We start from the raw sequence: 18284 nt of genomic DNA on the forward strand, positions 1-18284 counted from the left end.
AAGGAGGACTTTCAGTGGAGCTGTCACCACTGGGAGTGCCACTTCCCTCCTGATTCATCCATAGACACCTCCTGAGAGACAGGCAGCATATGATCTGCCCCTCGTGGATATAGCACTTATCCAGTCTTTATTGATACATACTATACCAAACGTTTAGGGACCATTGTCTTTAGAAATAGTTACACACCCAAGGTCCCTGACCAACTGCAAATTAGGTTCCCTTGTGCTTTTCAATAAATTCTACTGCCCCTCGTAGGGGTAACTTGCACACTAACTCCTGAAAACTGCCCTTGCATAAAAAAAATCTCCAGAAAGAGACCCCTTGGATAAAGAGCCTCCAAACTGTTGCGTAAAGAATTTACATGGAGACGACCTTCCCAGTGACCACTAAAAGATCACTTTCTTAAATGCCTGCCATATTGAGGCCCCCCTCGAAATGAAATCCCTTAACTAAAGAACCCCGCCCCACTGAAAAACATCCTTGTTTAACGAACCCCACTCCATTTAATCTAACTGTGATTTACAAACTACTCCCTTTGCTGAGACTACTTTCACAAAGTAAGACTCCTAACGTGGCCCTTTGCATAAAGCATTCCGCGTGAAGGCCGCCCCCTCCTTTCCTGGCTGACAGAGACCAGATGACGTCATCTCTGAAGAAGACTCTGAAGAAGAGATGCTCTCTACAATGGACCCCTTGCATTTAGAACGCATATCCTTTAGACTCCTTTCTCACTTTGTACAACTTGAAACCTCCTTACATAAAGAAGACCTCCTCACTTAGCAACCCTGGCAGTAACGAGCAACCCACACTTTCCACATTGGCTTGTTCCCACTGTTGCACACCACGCAAGGTGTTGCCATTTAAATGATGCTTACTAGACCCCTTGTTCTAAAGAACATTAAAACCTCGAGACTAATTCTTCTCTGAAAAAGTCCCTTTGCATAAATAGGAGATACCAACTGAAACGGACCTTGAAGCAGAGACCAACACCTCCCCTGCCCTATGATAAGTGACTCCCTGCATAAAGTACCTTCCACCACGGTAAGAAACCCTTTACGCAAAAGAATTTCCCACTTTTGGGTCCCCAGACTCCCCCCTGAATGAGATCAGTATTATGTAGAGCTACTTAGATTGAGACCGCTATCCCACTGATGGTGCAGAAGTGTCCACCGTGCTTAAAGGACCCCAACTGAAAGAGTCCCTTACAGAAAAAAACTCCTGCATGGGAATCTTCACGGGAACACGCAAACAGACTGAAGAAACCCCTTAGGCTTAGGGCATAGGGACTCATAAACATTTTCTTGGTGGCCAAAATGAACGCTCTGGTGTGTGCCCGAAGGCCGCATCGAAGCTGTGGCATTCCCAAGTAGACGGGGTATTACTGGGACAGAAAAAAAGAACATTTTCAAAATATAACTATGAAATGTTTTATTAAAAAAAGTTTTGAATGCTTTGCAGCAGCAAATCTTATGCTGTGTGTATCCTTTACATGTTTTTACATTGTGTAGTCTAGGTTATACTGTGTGTGTAATACATATTATGAACACATTTCTTGTATATTGACAGGGCTGTTACAGGAAGGGACCTCGTAGCATTATGTATATGAGTATCACTTTTCATCAGTGGAAGAACGAGGATGTAACTCAGTTACCCACTCTCTAATTATATACACATGTGAATTCTATAGAGCTCTCATTAACTAACTGCGCTTTACTACCAAAATCCTAGATTAGTTTCATTTGCACTTATTTTTCATTTAAAGTGTTTGCATTACATTTTATATTCCGGGTTCTGTAGATTATAAAGACATCAGATAGTTACAGAAATGTTTTCTTTTTTACTACCTGCCCCTTTATACTCAGTAAAATATTTCCCACAATAGTTTTTACCACTTGCACCAGTGAATAAGGCTGCCTTGTTAAAAGTAGAAGGTGAAATAAATAGCTTTAGAAACAAAGCAACCACGAAAGCAAAAGAAAAAAGAAAGTCGCTTTGCAACATCGTTTTTTTTGTCTTTCTGATTCTAGGCTTTGTTTCTATAGTTAATTCTGCTTGTTCTATGAGCAGACAGCGCTGTTCGAAAAAACAAGCAGAACTTACTTTAGAAACCAAGCCCAGAATCACATAACGATGTTTCTCGGTTAACCGAAGTTGCCAAGTACGGAAATGGAGCAACTTTCTCTCCTTAGTACCAGGGGAAGATGCGCAGGCCGTACTTTGAGTACCAGTGCTCTTGGTCGGGAGTCCGCGTCTGCAATCCTGTGGGATTTATGCATATTTATAGAAAGATCTCAAAACTTGCACCTCTTTGGGCGATTACTTGGAAGGGAGCCCACTCACTGACATGGTCCTTTCCACGTGATTAAGTCTTAAGAGCCACACATCCTGCTGAGGATCATTGCATGTAAAGGCATTAAAGATAAATTCTCTTGAGCCAAAGTGACAATCATTGGAGGCCATGGCGGTGGTGAAGCCAACAATAAAGATTAATGTTGGCCGTTTTACAATTAGTACAGGTTGACTCCAATCCAGTTGTGATTGTTAGTAGTGGTTGTAGGGTTAAAGGTGGACTTTTAAGTTGAGCCTTCAATACGGCACACAAGCTGTGGGCTTTTGAGGAACATATGTTATGTTATTAAAATATTTCTAAAGCGCACTATCATCGATTGGTTGCTTGGCGCTGTGATCAGCAGTCACATGGACATAGAGGGGGGTGTGTTTATTGAAATGCTTGTCTGAAAAGCCAGGTCTTCAAGGCTTTCCGGAAGGAGAGGAGGTCTTGACAATTCCGGGTCTCCACGGGGAGAGAGTTCCACAAGCAGGAAGCGAGGGTAGCAAACCTACGGCCTCCTGCGTGCTTTAGTTTGAAAGAAGGCGTCTGCAGGAGGCTCTGATGGAGTGAGCGTAGGTTGCGGGAAGGGGTGTATCTGGAGATCAGATGGTTGATGAATGATGGGCTTTTACAGTAGAGGGACTTGAAGATTATGCAGCCAGTCTTAAAGGCACAGCGCTGGGCTACTGGAAGCCAATGTAGTTTCCTTAGGAGGGGGGTAGCTGCCTGACGCCTAGGTTGGTTCAGGATTAACCTTGCGGCATGGTTCTGTACCATCTGGAATCGCTTAACTAGGTAGTTGGGAAGACCTAGGTAGATAGCATTCGCGTAGTCCAGATGGGACAGTACAGTAGAAATCACAACCTGGGTGATTGCCTCGGGTGTGAGCAGGCGACGTACCTTCCGGATTTTTTTCAGTTGGAAAAAGCACTTGGAGACCACATACAGCGTCCGGGAACTCACACATTACTTATCATTGGTTGCCTTTCCTGTGACCATCACTTGCCTGCTTCTTATTCATGTCCTAGCTTGTCAGTCTTACGTTTTTACCCCCATGGAGCCATCTCTTTTGATTAGCTGGCTTCTGTGCTTCCACTACAAGCAAACTAAGCACTTCTTTTTGCTTTTGGGTTGAGCACTCCATGGGAGTGTATGCGTGTAACAGCTGCCTGAGTTGGGCATATCTTTTCCACTGCAATCTGTTGGCCATGTGCTTCTTTCTGCCGCTCTATATTGTGCTTGTCCTCATGTCTCGCTCTGTCCCCGATTGCTTCTCCTTGCCAACAGTTGTACCCTACTCCTTAAACCTGTTTCTTCTCCAGCCCCTCAATTTACGTTACTTCTCTTCATCCGTCCACTCCTTCACTCGCGCCCGTTGCTTCTTCACACCAGCCCCCACCCCTTGTTGTTTGCCCCCACGCTCCCTGTGTGGCTTCTATTCAACCCACCTGTTTGTTTTGCTTTTGTTGTTAACATTTGTCCACATTGGTAAAAAAAAGAAAAACATAAGGCTCATCATTGGGATTGCTGCAGAAAAAGGCCAAAAACTTGACAAATTCAATGGGTGTCAAGGGCGAGAGTGGATGGTTTTGCTAATGATTGTTTACGTCTAATTTGACAGCACAGCTAGCTGCTGACCTCCGTGGTCTTTAGCTCTACCTAGAGAAGTAATTCTATCACGTTTTTGTATTGGCTGTTTGACGTATCTTTCTGTTTCATATGATCTGCTTCCATTGAAAGACATGAGCAACTATGTTATTGCAAAAGTATACTGGTTTGTCTTACATGTTTTATTCTAGATGTGTATTGCATATAGAAAGAGATCTGTTTTTTTTCACAACTGGAGGTTTTTAATATGTTTTATTCTGGAAGGTCTACAATCATGTCATCTAGGATGCTGCCTAGGCCAACGTCGTTTTATTGAGAGGGCACTTGTTCTAGACTTAAACTTGGCATGTGATTTTAGTTGTCTTACATATCCAGGGTGATTGGTTTGCCTCTTCCCCAGGGAACGGTGTGAGTCACATATTTGCACATATGTTTACATCTATACATGCTCATAAGGCCACACAATCCAGCGGCCTACTGCATAAATAGGCATTGGCAACGCCATTTGGCTTCGTGAAAATGCACAAAAACAGAGGCTTGCACAAATGCATCTTGCAGACAATAACATGATAAAACATTATCTGTTGGCTTTGTCCATGGTATTCTATTTACAGATAAGGTGTTTTAGGGCAGTCTTAAAAGAGGGAGTGCCTAATTGCCTGTGCAGAGGGATTGAAAACTGGACCCAACAGTAGCTCCTGGAGAGAGAGTTGAGATATGCCACACACACACACACAAATTCAGCGTCTGAGTGCAACAGAATATTTGCTTTATAGGGCTCTGGCCCTAGCATGGTCCTGCAAACTAGTCAGTAATTAATATAGTGTTGTGTGTTTTTGCTAGCCGTCCAGCCCGGTGTCAACATTGAGAGGAGTGCTTGTTTTCGAAGTTGTTCTGAAGTTGTATTCTGGGAGGATAAAACCCCCGAGAAGGGAGTTGTTATTAGGAAAGTTAGTCAAGGGTGGCTGCGAGTATGAGGATATGCTCCAAAATATAGTTGGAATAAGAGTGCATAGTATTTGAAGGATTGTTAAAGGAGGGTGTAGGCCGGGGGATCAGTGTAGTGAGGATTCTTTCAGCCTGAGATTCCCAATGGATTGATAATTGTTGGAGGGGCAAACGCCTGGAACATCACAAGACTGAACAACTGGCATAGTGCAGGTAACAATAAATTGAAAGCCACCAGAGTTGGTGTCAATATCGTATTACTGCAAAACACTCCTTCAAGCTGCTCTGGAACAGAACTGGATATGAGCGAGGTTCTTAGGTGATTTCCATAAACATTTGCAAGTACTACAACGCAGCACTCTCATTTTATAGTTTGGCATTCACCCCATGAGCTGCCAGCCGACACCTCGGCTCCTACTGCTTCTGCCACTGCGCTCGGATGTACAGCTTTTGATGCAACTTGTCGCCTCATCCACCACTTTGCCAGCATCCACACAGTGTCAATCAGCAAAAGTCTGATCCAATACAAAAGAAAGAGTTGCTAGTGCAATGACATCTCTCTGGATTGCTCATAAATCCTATTCGATTGCACGTTTTTTCTTGAGTATTCGACAGGAAAGCAGTGTGTTTGGGTCTAGTTGTAGCTTGAGGGGCCCGAGCCAGAGTGACAATACCAACAGTAAAAGGACGTTATGGTTGTTTAATTCTTTTTAATTATCAAAGAACAGGCCAAAAAAGACCAACGTAACAACAAATGTCAAAGATTAATCATTGATCCGCAAACATCGATTGAGGATCTTAAATCCTATGGTGTGGACAATTGTTTTGTATGACTGTAATATTAGCACAGTACATACAGCAAAAAATAAATAAATATAATCACGCTAGGAAAAGAGAATGTTTGTGTGATGCAGTGTAATCAAAATGAAGCTTTGATGAATAGGTGGAGTGGTTGGTCTAAAAAAGACACACATTCCTGGCTCCACGGGTGAGAAGGTTAGCTTTTGGGAAAATAAAAATTGAAACCTACGTTAATCAAAAAACATAAAACATACATTTGTATATAATTATGCTTCACAGCATGGGGCGCTTCATAGTGGCACCAAACGCCATGTTCGCAGCCGAGCCCCTGGGCAACGAGTGGATGGAAACAGACCTGGACTTAGTTGAGGGAGCAAAAGGAGGGAAATCCTCACTCATCCCGACGCCCAGAGCACCACTTTTGTTTTGACGCAGAAACAGCATGGCGTCTCTCCCAGGGTAGCCAGCCAGCCAACCGTCTTCGATTATGAAGTCACCTGAATGTCGCACAGGGTAGGCCTCCAACATTAAAACAGGTTTCCATAATGAGACCGTTTTTTCCGAGGGACTGGTACTTTTGCCCGAGGCTTATTTTCCGGTACTTGCCAGGAATAGGAAAAGGGGCATATTCTACCACCTTTAATTTATTTTTTGTTCTACATGGATGCCTCATTCGTTACAGTGGTATCTGCAATAGGGTAGAGTTATTAAACTTCGACAGCTTTATTTAAATGCTGAGGAGCCTTTACAGAGCTAATGCAGTCAGTGACATCAGCCTTGATGCAAGTCAGTGCTGGACATGATGGAGCATGTAGTCCCTGCAGCACTAGTGCGGTAAAAGAAGCACATTGAAAACAGTCCAGGAACAGCATGTCCCGGCAGACAGTGCACACAGCACTTAACAGGGCGGCAGGTGCTTTAAAGCGGCAGGACGGAAACAGGTGCCTTTGGAAAACAGCCTCTAACATTTGACTTTGGTCTTTAACCCCTTCGCCGCAGGGCTAATTCCCCCGCGGTGCGGGGGGAGGAGGGGCCACGCACAGCGCCGAGGTGCTGATGACGAGCCCAGGCTCGTCATGCAGCGCGGTGCTCGTGTGCTCATGACGAGCCTGGGCTCGTCATGAACCCGCCCGCACAATGGAACGCTTAGCACAGCGGGGGAATTAGCCCCGCGTGTGAGCGTTCCACGGCTCATGACGAGCCTAGGCTCGTCATGACCACACGAGCACCATGCTGCATGACGAGCCTGGGCTCGTCATCAGCACTGAAGGGGTTAAATGTACAGCATATGTAATTAGATAAGACCATGATTTACAGCTCTGTTTGCAGAAACAGAACTCTGAAAACATTCAGCGCTCTGGTCAAATGCTCTTAGAGAAAGGAAAAAGTAGTCCCGAAACAGAACCTACGATAGGACAAGTGGAAGGGTATAAGTACTGTGGTGCTGCTTTCTATAAGTGAACACCGGACCAAAAGGAAGAGCAAATAGGAAAGATTAACCACTTGAAAGCAAGGATTTTTAAAGGACACTGAAATAAACGAATGAAAAGCAGTGGGCGGGCTTTAAGCCCACAAAAAGTAGTATATAGTGATCTCGCCATTTGGGTGCCGTTTACTGGTTTTGGGGTATTGTTGGCCAGAGTTAAGGTGCTTTGCGATGACTTGTTTGGTTGGGCAAACAAATGTCTGTCCTTTTTAGGGCTCGGCCTTCGTAACACGAAGTGGGGCGGAGCTTCAAGCTCCTAATGTTAAAGAAAAAAAAAGTATCTCTAGGGCTCTGGCCAGACACATTCCTTAGTGTTTTATGGCATGTGCCTAGTGATTCATCTTCGCTGTGCTGTCTATTTAGTAGCCTTGACGTGATAGGCTATATTTAATTTTCGTCCGTCATTGATGTTAGTTTCATGGCATATTCTGTGCGCGAACGAGCACGGCAGAGTGATTAATCACTGCTTGGCTAGCTTCCAAGTTGTCAGAAGCTTGCTTTCTCAACTTAGCCATTTGGCTCCGGAAGGCCAGCATATAGCTCACCACATCCTGGGGAAGCTTCCTGGGAGACTTTTCCCATCCGTCTTTCACCAGGCTGAGAGGTCCACGCATAGGGTGCCCATACAGAAGTTCGAAGGGGCTGAAGCCCACTCCCTTCTGTGGCACTTCCCTGTAGGAAAACAACAAACCGGGTAGGAGGACGTCCCATTTCCTCCGCAGGCTCTCAGGCAGACTTCTTATCATGCCTTTCAAGGTCTTGTTGAACCTTTCCACCAGCCCATTGGTCTGTGGGTGATAAGGAGTGGTAAATCGGTAGGTAACTCCACACTCCTTCCACATAGCCCGCATGTATGCTGACATGAAGTTGGTCCCCCTGTCGGACACAACCTCCTTGGGGAAACCCACTTGGGTAAAGATCCCCATCAGGGCCCTAGCAGGTGCAGTAATGGTCCTCAGAGGAATTGCCTCTGGGTACCGTGTGGCGTGATCCACCAGAACCAGGATGAACCTGTGACCAGCTGTAGTTGGTGGATCCAATGGCCCCACAATGTCGATGCCCACCCTTTCAAAGGGGGTGCTAACGACAGGAAGTGGTTGCAGGGGAGCTTTCAGCTTCACCCCTGTTTTTCCACTGGCTTGGCAAGATACACATGTCAGACAGTATGTGTCGGATGCCACCCTCATCTGAGGCCAATAAAAGTGGGGGACAAGCCGGGCAAAGGTCTTGTCCTGTCCTAAGTGTCCTGCCAAGGGTATCTCATGAGCCAATTCTAAAAGAAAGGCTCGGTAACGTTGTGGGACAACCAAGGCCCGTGATGAACCGTGCACAGGTGCCTTAGGTTCACTGTAGAGGAGTCCATCCTCCCAGTAAATATGGTAATTTCCAGCAACGTTCCCTGCTGCCTGGGCTTCGGCCTGTCGCCTCAGTCCCTCAAGGGTAGGGCACTCCTTCTGGCCCTTACAAAGCTCCTCCCTGGTAGGCCCTCCTTTCACATGCCACTCAGCAGGGATAGGTAAGTTCTCCAGGGAGACAACTTCCCCCTCCACGGACTCCTGGTCCACCACCGCTGGTGGCCTATCTGTCTCATGGGGCGTGGAAGCCGAGGCAGGCTTCTCCTGTCTTCGGTTCTTTCCCTTTTTGGCAGCTGGCTGGGCCCTTGTTCCAGGCTCCAGCCCAAGCGAACTCCCCCTCCGTGTAGTCGCGGACCTTGTGCTAGCACAGGCCCAGTCAGGTGTACCCAGCATCTCAGAATGAGTCCGGTATTCCACCTCCTTCCAAGCATTATGCTCCATATCATTCCCCAACAGACAATCGACTGGCACAGCAGGGCTTACGGCAACTCTTAAGTGAACCTGCAACCCCTTCGCACTCAAATGGAACCTCGGCCACAGGGTAGTGGTCCAATCTGCCGTCAGCCATCGCGGCGGGGTGGAGTACATGTGGAATCGCCTGCTCTGGAGTCACCAGTTGACTCCTTACGATAGTCATACTGGCTCCTGTGTCTCTCGGAGCCTCCTGTCTTTGGCCATTGATGGTGACCCACTGCCCATACTTTGTAGTATTGGAGGGCACCTGGATCTTAGAAACCATCTCCCGATCTCCCAGGGACACTAAGGTGACACCTGCCCACCCCCCCCCCCCCCCCCTTATCTAAGGGCAACTCCTCCCCGAGCACTACACTAGCTACTCCTGGGGCTTTTCCTCCAGTGGGAGGGGGTGGTCTCTTTGGGCACTTGACATCTCCCTTATAGTGTCCAACGCCACCACACTCAAAGCAGTGGACAACCCTTGGCTGCTGACTTTGGCCAGGATGAGGGTTTCTGGGCGGGATAGCCTTAGGGGTGAATCCTGTTCCCTTTCCCTGGAAACTGTTTTGGGGGCCTTTTGAGAACTCTCTCTTTTTATCTCCCCCCTCTTTCTTCTGGGGAGCGCCCTGTCCGGTCCTTTGGGAATCCCCTCTAGTCCCCTTTGAGGACACCCAGGTACTAGCCCAGATGTCCACCTCCTCAGCAAGCTTCCGGGGGCTGGTCAGCTTGCTGTCCACCAGGTGTTGTCGCAGCTCGGGAAAACATTTCTTGGGTAGGTGCTCCTTGAGAATAAGGTCATACAACCCCTCATAGTCCCTCAACTCGCTGCCTTCTTCCCAACACTCTAATGCCCTCTTTGCGTAGTCCAAGAAATCCACCCAATTCTGTGTGCCTAGTTTGTGACTACCCCTAAACTTCTGCCGATACTTCTCTGGAGTCAGTCCAAACTTCTTAATCAGCGCCACTTTCATGGTGGGGTAGTGGGTCTGCTCTCCCTGCTCTAGGGCCAAAAGTGTATCCCTTCCTGCAGGAGGCATGTATTTATACAAGCCATCCCCCAGTGTTTCTCCAGTATCCCATGGGCTCTTAGGGAGACCTCATAGGCAGCCAGCCACTTGGCGATGTCATCCCCTGCGCTGTAGCTGGCGACTACGTCCTTTGGAAATAGGGTCTGGGTTCCCTGGTCAAGTCCTTAGATTCGCTGCCACCATTTGGAGAACTGGAAGTCCCTACTTGCAGGGCCTTAAAGTCTAATTCTCTGAGACTCAACTCATGAGCTAGCCTACTCTCCTCCCTTTCCTTCTCTAATTTCGCCAACTTCCATTTTAACTGTCTCTCCTCCCTCCTGTCTGCTAGTTCGCTTCAGTCAAACTTCTCACGGAAACACTGCTGCCCTCCCTTGAGAGTGTTCTGGGACCGGTCAGCAGATTCTCCCTCTCAGGTTGGTACAACACATCTACCCCGATGACAGTGTCCCGGTCTGCCTCCTCCTTCCCATCTGGGTGAGCTGCCACCCACACCCTCAAGCTGGTTTGGAGTTCCCCCTTTTTAGAACACTCCCATATTTTGACAAAATTCTCGGAGTTGAGCCACAGTATAGGTCTCTAATTCTTCCAGAGCAAATTCCATTTTGCCAATGAGAGTCCGGGACAGCCACTTGAAAGGAATTAGTTTAGAGGATAATTAGAAGCTACCTCCACCCACCACCAGGAGTAAATTTGGAAAAACAAAAATATAATTAGGGAGTCCGCTAGGAGAAAACTCCAGGTGTAGGTCTGTGGAGTACACTACGTTACTATTGAGTGGAAGCAAGCACAGTTCTCATCCCACCGCTGGACACCAATTATGTTGGACCTGGGGTTTCCAGATCACATAGGGTAGCCTGGCAGAGTGCAAAGGTCTAACCTAAAGGTCAAAGTGTTAAGCTTGCGTCACACCCTAAAAGTAACTCCGCGTCCATCCACCAGAAAAGAAAGAGTCTACACCAGTTTAGAAAAATACGATTTGTTTTATAAAAGCTCTTTAAGTTATCTTGCTTTGTAAATTAACACATGAGGTTGTACTTCAAGCATTTTTCCCATCCATTTTTTTGCAACAAGGGAGTCTCAGTAATATAACTCATTCTTCAGCTACTGTAATAAACACTTACACTTAATACTTGAAATTATAAGTAGATTCTTGGTTACTTAAATAGTTATTCACAAGAGGAAAAACAGAACACGTCACATTTCATTCAGTTAGCGAAAACTTGTAATAATGCAATCTAGTTAACCCATTCAATAAAGTTAAATTAAGTGCTTGTACAGCACTGCCTGTTTTATTCCTCACTGATAAGATAAAGCAGTTACACTTTTCAATCAGGTTCATATAATGTATTTGGGATTTCACTAAACAGTGGCCCCTGTTTCACCTCTCTGTCGAACCAGCGTTCGTTTTACATCTAGAATCCTCTTCTGATAATATTACTGTCTGTGTTAGGTCGGGCTCCCTTAGCAATTACAAAAGTTCCTCTTGGGCTATAGGGGAAGACCAGGACCTGTGGCGTCAACGCCCAATCCCCCCCCACCAGCCACCAGAACCCGGCTTACTTATAGAGGTTCTGTTTGTTCAGCCCCGGCCGACACAAGCACCCGGAGACGCCACCGCGCCTCCATCCACTCCTCTAGCACTGTTTGCTACCTTCTCTGGTCGGGCCGACTCACTCAGGACCTGCGCGGAAGCCGGACGCTGCTGCACCACATAACAGGTGATCCCTCACAGGCCAGGCCGCTCGCTCCCCGAGACACTTCCCTGAAGAGCCGCGCTTCTGAGCCTGCGGGGGAAACTGACGATGCCACCGCCCACGCAACAGGCGAATCTTCTCAGGCCGCTCGCTCCCCGAGACACTTCCCTGAAGAGCCGTGCCTCTGGGCCTGCGCAGGAAAACAGGCGTCTGAATTACAGCACCGCCCTCCCTGGGGACTCCAGCGAGATCTCTGCTGGGCCTGCGCGGAAGTCAGCCGCTGCCCGGCCTCTACCTCTCCGCCTTCACTCCCACGCTCAGCAGCAGCTCCGTCGGCACCACCACGCCAGGACTTCCCTCCCAAGCACCTCAAACCCCGATACCACAGAATAGGGGAGGTCCTCACTGCTCACCTGGTCCCAGGAGACCACGTGCCTGGATGAAGGGAAAAGCAGACGCTGGTCAATGCTCTGCAGCGCAGGTGAGGAGACAGTCCTTAGCAGATGTAGTTCCTGTGGCGGAAACGGGTAGGGGAAAGCGAGAGGGACAGTGGCTCACCGTTACTTCCTTTACTGGGATCACACAGAGATGTTAAACTGCACTTCCTACTGGGGGACGGAAAAGGGCAGTGCTATTGGCTCAACACCGGCCCCGGCAGTCCACAGTTATGGGTCAGTGGAAGGGTCAGTTCCCCTACTCTGGAGATAGTTGGGCAGTATTCAGATATGGAATACCTAAGCAGGGTCAGATCTAAGGTCAGGGGTGATAACAGAAGAGAGAGCGCATCCCCAACAGTGAAGTCAATCCTTTTAGTGTACCACCTTCCTGATGTCCTAGCCTGCACTCCAGCTAGCCCTCCAAGATCACTCTAAAATGGCCGCCCTAACCTGGCCTTTATATAGGGTGGCCTCAGGCTACTAGAACCAGCTGGAAGGTTCTAGAGTGTCTCTATATCTCAGCGCCAGGAAACCTCCGGTGTCAGTGCGCTTTACAAATGTAGCTTAACATTAACATATGCTATCCTATGGGTCCCTTCCCTGAGGTAACAGTTTTTGCAGTTACTAGCCATCATTTTGTGTAACTGAGTTTCCATTATTTTTAAGAGTCACCTAGGCCTACGATAAAAACTATAGGGTCAAGGAGTACCTAGCCCCTGGGACATCACCTGAAAATTCCAGTGGACATAAAAAAAACAAAGGTTAGGAGGCAGTAAGGGAACAAAAATAAATAAACCACAGGAGGGACCACCCAAAGGGCTGACAGGTCTAACAGACTCACATTAGGAAAGTGTAAGCTATTGGCTTTGTGAATAACAATGCTATTAATTTAAATATTTTCAAAGCCAACACATTAAAAAAATGGTCCTTTACAATACCAATAGCTCACACTTTCCTAATGCGAGACCTATTGCATTGCAAATGCTTTTTTTTCTTTTGCCTTTCACGCAGACTGTTAAATTTTCACATGTGATTGCAATTATTTAATACACTGGTGCTTGTTACTCACAGGGAGATAACTCGAGGGTGGGCAGGGACAAAAAGGATTTGGTTTAAAACTTTTAGCGTTCCGCCCCTGAGGAAGCAGTGGGCTCTCTGTGTGTGTGTGTATGGGTGAGGCTCTGTGTGTGTGTGGGTGGGGCTGTGTGTGTGTGGGTGGGGCTGTGTGGGTGGGGCTCTGTGTGTGTGTTGGGAGGGCGGGCGCTGTGTGTGTGGGGGGGGCTCTGAATGTGTGTGGCTCTGTATGGGTCTGTGTGTGTGTGGCATTTGCGAGAGATTAAGCTATTGGCAATGTAAATGACAATGCCATTTATTTATCTGTTTTCAAAACCAACACATAAATAAAAAGGTCGTCATTTACAATGCCAATAGCTCTAACTTTTGCAAAGGCGAGTCTGTTGCATTGTAAATGCTTGTTGTCTTTGTTAGCCTTGTGTGTGCTCCATGTGTTCATATATATTTGACTTGGGTTCCAGTTCACCACATCCATATAGAACACTCGAGGTAACGGGGTGTTGTGTTGTAAGAGCCACAATTTGTCTTAAATAGAAAAACAGCTGTGAATACTATTTGCTTCTCAGACTGCCTCGCAGACTCGCAGAGATTATTGCGGGGGGGGGGGGGGGGGGCAACTTGCCGATCTAACTCTTTGCTCTCATTTACAGCAATGGGAACCTTTCTGTTTGATGTAACGGGTGCCCCTTGGAGCACCAGTGTGAGCCCTCTCGGTGCTAAGTTGCACAATGCGTTATCTTGGAATGCAGAATATGAGCCACCTTTATTACGTCGACTTTGATGTACACTTCACCGTCCTCTTAAGATGGATACTTTCTGTCTCATGAGAGCTACACAGAGCGGGTTCATGCAGCTGTAGGAGTATTTTATCTATGTAAAATAGGGACTAAAAAGTAAAACGTGGCAATTGCGGTTTTCCTCCAAGTTGTCAACTATTAATCTCATTCTTGGAAGGGAAGTCTCAAACTACCCAGCAGCCTGGTGCACAACCGTTATTTGCATCACCTCTGAGAGCACTTTGAGTAAGCTAAAGTACGTGGTTCTTGAAAGTGTTTATTAGGTTTTCTTGCAATGATTCATGCTTTGGGACCCTTTGTGTTCCAGCTCGAGCTGGCCAGTGTCACCAACTTGTAGTGGACGTGTTAGACTTACAGCATGGAGAGTTAACTCTTTATATCACATTGAAGTTTTACGCCAACTTGATATCCACAAGTGGGTATAATCAGGCGTTGCTATATTGGAATGTGTCTCTTTTGAGACCAGCGTCCGTTTCCTTTATTGGGAGACAGTTTTCTCCAGAAGCAATACCATTCTGGTCAAACTCGCAACTTTGCAATCTGCCTATTGTAGCCTTGCCCTGTTCTACTGCAATAGAGCTATTCCTGTGCATCTAATATTCTTGCAGTAGTTCTTCCAGGTTGGTTGAGGGAAGTGGCAAATCCTGCACCATCTTTAAGTGTGTCTGTTTATTTAGTGCAGCAGGCTCTACTTGGCATGTCCTCTGTAGGTTTGTTTCTTGGGGGCGGAAGGGGAGGTTTTTTTTACACGAACTTGTTTTTCCATCTATGTTGTGCGCTGCCTGTAATTGAATTTCTCAACTCACCATGGCGGACATGAAACTGTGGTACTTACCTGCTAAATATGTGGTAGGATATAAGATAGACCTGCAGTGCTTTAAAAAGACTGCTTGAGCTAGCTTGGTATAGCAACTTTTATTACATTTTTTTAAATTTAGGTATTGTTTTAGATAGTGAATCTGTCAGACCTTTTGCAAATAATATACATCAGAATAGGCTTTGGGTCCACCCCTTACATCCATTGGCTTGACTTTACAGTTGTCTCTGCCCAGTCCGACCCCCACCCCCACCCAATATTGTGGCATACAGCTCCAAATTTTGCAGCACAATAATGGTAATCTTATTTTACTTGTAATCATTCCTTTTCAACCTTAAATCAATGGACACTGTTTTAGCATCGTTTTTCACTTTGAAATAGGCATGTTTAAAGTCTGAGAGTTTTTGTTTGCTATATTCTCTTTTGTGGTAACATTCTGGATCATAGGCTGCTAATCATCTGGTTTTCTGTGGCATTGTGCTGACTTGGGGCTAGCGGTTCCAAGCCTCCAGGCTATCTACAAAAGGACACCACGTTTTGAAATGTAAACAGATCTGTTGAGGAAAAATGTAACTGCTTAGTAAAACAGTCTTTGACAAAGCGAGTAGGTTGGCTCTTGTATGAAACATGCATGAAGAGGTGCACAACAAATGGGTACAAAATGCACAGCTAGATCACAATACATGCACAAAGGCCAGCGCCCTCCATTTGAATGAAGCCCAGCTAACATGGAAGCACACAGCCATCAGATAACACAATATTTTTGCTGTCGGCTGAATACTTTTTTGCAGCCAAGATAAATATTGCGGTTATCACGCTCCTTAGCTGATTTTGCAATTGATAAACTAATCTGAAAATACTAAGGGTCTGGGCATTAAACTGAATGTTGAAAGACACCATGAGATCTATTGAGGTCTGCCAGCAGGTGCATGTACACCGGGCCACTGGAATTATAGGATTGGGCGACCACAACGTTTTTCGCCTAATTATGGAATTGCTGGATTTGCCACATAATCTGCAGATTATTAAAATTAAGTGTTTCTAGCACAAACGGTTCAAAAGTGCCTAAAAATGTGACAATGTGTTACTGTGCAGTGGAAAGTCCTTTGCAAAGCTGGACTGGTCTCCTTTCTGTTGCTTATTGCTATATTTGGATGGGTAACTGATACTGGGGTGCAATCAATGTCCACATACCTCATACCGTGTTTTGTTTTCACCCCTTTAGCACAAAATTGTTGTTCTGTCTCAAAGGCTACAGTTTGCAAGTGACAGCCACATAGTTTGCACAATGTATACTTGCAAGGATAGAAGCACGACCCTTGTAGTGCACAAGTGATCACAAACTGGTTGAGCTACATGAACAAGCTATTGTCTTCAGTTTCCAGTCTGCATGCCAGTCATATAAACCACCCTAGGCCTAGTGCTATGTGCGCACAAGCACCACTTTACAGAGTTTGCCTGTGAATCGCTACTTATGTTTTCTCGTCTTGCTTTCAACATCATTGTTTTCCCCTTTGTTCTGTGAGGGGCACCCAGCTGAGAATGCAAATCCTGAACGTGATTTCCTTCGGGGCCCATTGCCGCAATTCCTGAAGTTGTAGGTGGAAGCAGGCCGTTATTACAGCTGTAAAGTGCCATTGAATGACGTGTGTTCGTGCGGCCAATCAGATGGCACCATTTTTAGGTTTCGCCTAGCGGAAGCTGCGCTCTGCGCAGCTTTTCCGCGCAGGCGAAATCCTGTTGAGAACCGTAGGGTGCTTTGGTTCGGCCCTCGTCCTTGATTGGCTGGCTCCGTAAACGGAGCCTTGCCATTGGACGAGGGGCCTGTCCGTCAATGCCGGACCAGACACGGGGGCGTTCCCGACATTCTTTGGCTTTTGCCGACGTCACGGGACGCCGGGAACGCCCCCGTGTCTGGTCCGGCATTGCCGGCACCTCCCTTGCTGCTCGGGACGGGTCTCCTTATTTGTTCCTAGCTGCCCCTCTCCCTCGTCCTCTCCCGCCCCCCTCCCGCCGTTTGTGTACTCTCCCGCCTCCCTCGTCCTCTCCCGCCCCCCTCCCGCCGTTCGTGTACTCTCCCGCCCCCCTCGTTCTCTCCCGCCCCCCTCCCGCCGTTAAGATCCACAATACGTCGTTGATAACAGCTAAAAATAGGCAAGACCTAAAAACGCTTCAGGTCAAGCGACAACTCTGTAACACATGACCGGCTACATTGGCAGCTGTGTCATTACATTGTTTTATCTTCCTGTGCGAGAGAAGCTGAACAGGGACAACGACAGACTATTTCGCCGCCATCTTGAAGATGTCATTGACATGAATTCATCGCAACGAAAGTCAGGGCCAGGTCTGCCTAAACGTCTCATTTCTCCACGAAGAAACTTCGATTGAGACGGAGTTGAGGACGAAAAGGGATACCAATCGAAACTGAGGTTGTTTTTTGACATCCATTTATGAACAGCATTACACGCGATTATTCCATTCCATTTGGTAGAAATCTTAGAATGTGGCATACAGCATAAAATGCGTTAAGCGTTGCGCTTGCCAATACTCACAAAAATGTGTCATTAAACAAGCCTTGTCATGTGTTTGTATTACAGAAAATCGAGTAAGCTCTGCTTCCATGATGGCCGACGCCTCAGCACAGGTGCCAGCCCGAACGTTAGGGTCGCGTTTATTATTTACCAGCTCTTCCGACCGACTCCCTTTGCCTGTGGTGGGAACAATGAGACCTCACCCAGTCGTTCATAGAAGTAGAAGGAGGACTAAACTGTGCCACCCTCTTTGGGTAGCTCGTGTGCATCTCTTGTGGTGTATACTCTGGGAGGCGGAAGTGAGAACTGACAGCGGCTCCCTGGCTCCGACCTGCCGCCGTTGGCTGCAGGAGTCTCTCTGGGTAGATCACCTAACGGGAAGATGAGCCGAGCCCGTTGTGCAAAGCCACGGCCTCTTTCGCACTGACATGCTCCCACCTCTGGCGGCAGCACCATGACATCTGTCCGGAGCCTCAACCGGGTTGGGGTGCGGGAGGATGAGAACGGGGAAGTGGATGTATCCCTCCAGCAAATGATCTCTGCCATCGTGGAGGAGAGGACACGCAGCAACATCCGACATGAGATCAGCGGGCTGGGTAAGAGACTTTTGAGAGAGTGACATCATTAAAGAGGGACTGTTGGCTTCTGAGCTAGTGACTAACGAGAGAGTGACTGTTGACAGGTCCTTAGTGTGAGGGACAGCGAAAGGTTCATGTGTGACTACAGAGAGAGTGACTTCCGATAGAGTGAATGTCGCAAGAAGGTGAAAGTGACTCCCGAGTGACTTATTGTTAGACAAGTGAGTGCCGGGAAAATAACTGGTATGAGACGATGGTAGTGAGTGAGCATAACTAAACAGACTACTACCAAAAGAGTTACGATTGAGACCTTGTGTGGGCGAATGTTGTGGGACTAGCTA

General features: G+C 47.1%; 1 protein-coding gene across 1 annotated transcript in view; it reads left to right on the forward strand.

Moving 5' to 3' along the window:
- UBA1 (ubiquitin like modifier activating enzyme 1) overlaps positions 1-18284 on the forward strand; it is a 284616-nt gene that overhangs the window by 848 nt on the left and 265484 nt on the right. The window lies entirely within an intron of this gene.

Source organism: Lissotriton vulgaris, chromosome 10 (genome assembly GCF_964263255.1).
Source record: "Lissotriton vulgaris chromosome 10, aLisVul1.2, whole genome shotgun sequence".
NCBI classification, from domain to species: domain Eukaryota; kingdom Metazoa; phylum Chordata; class Amphibia; order Caudata; family Salamandridae; genus Lissotriton; species Lissotriton vulgaris.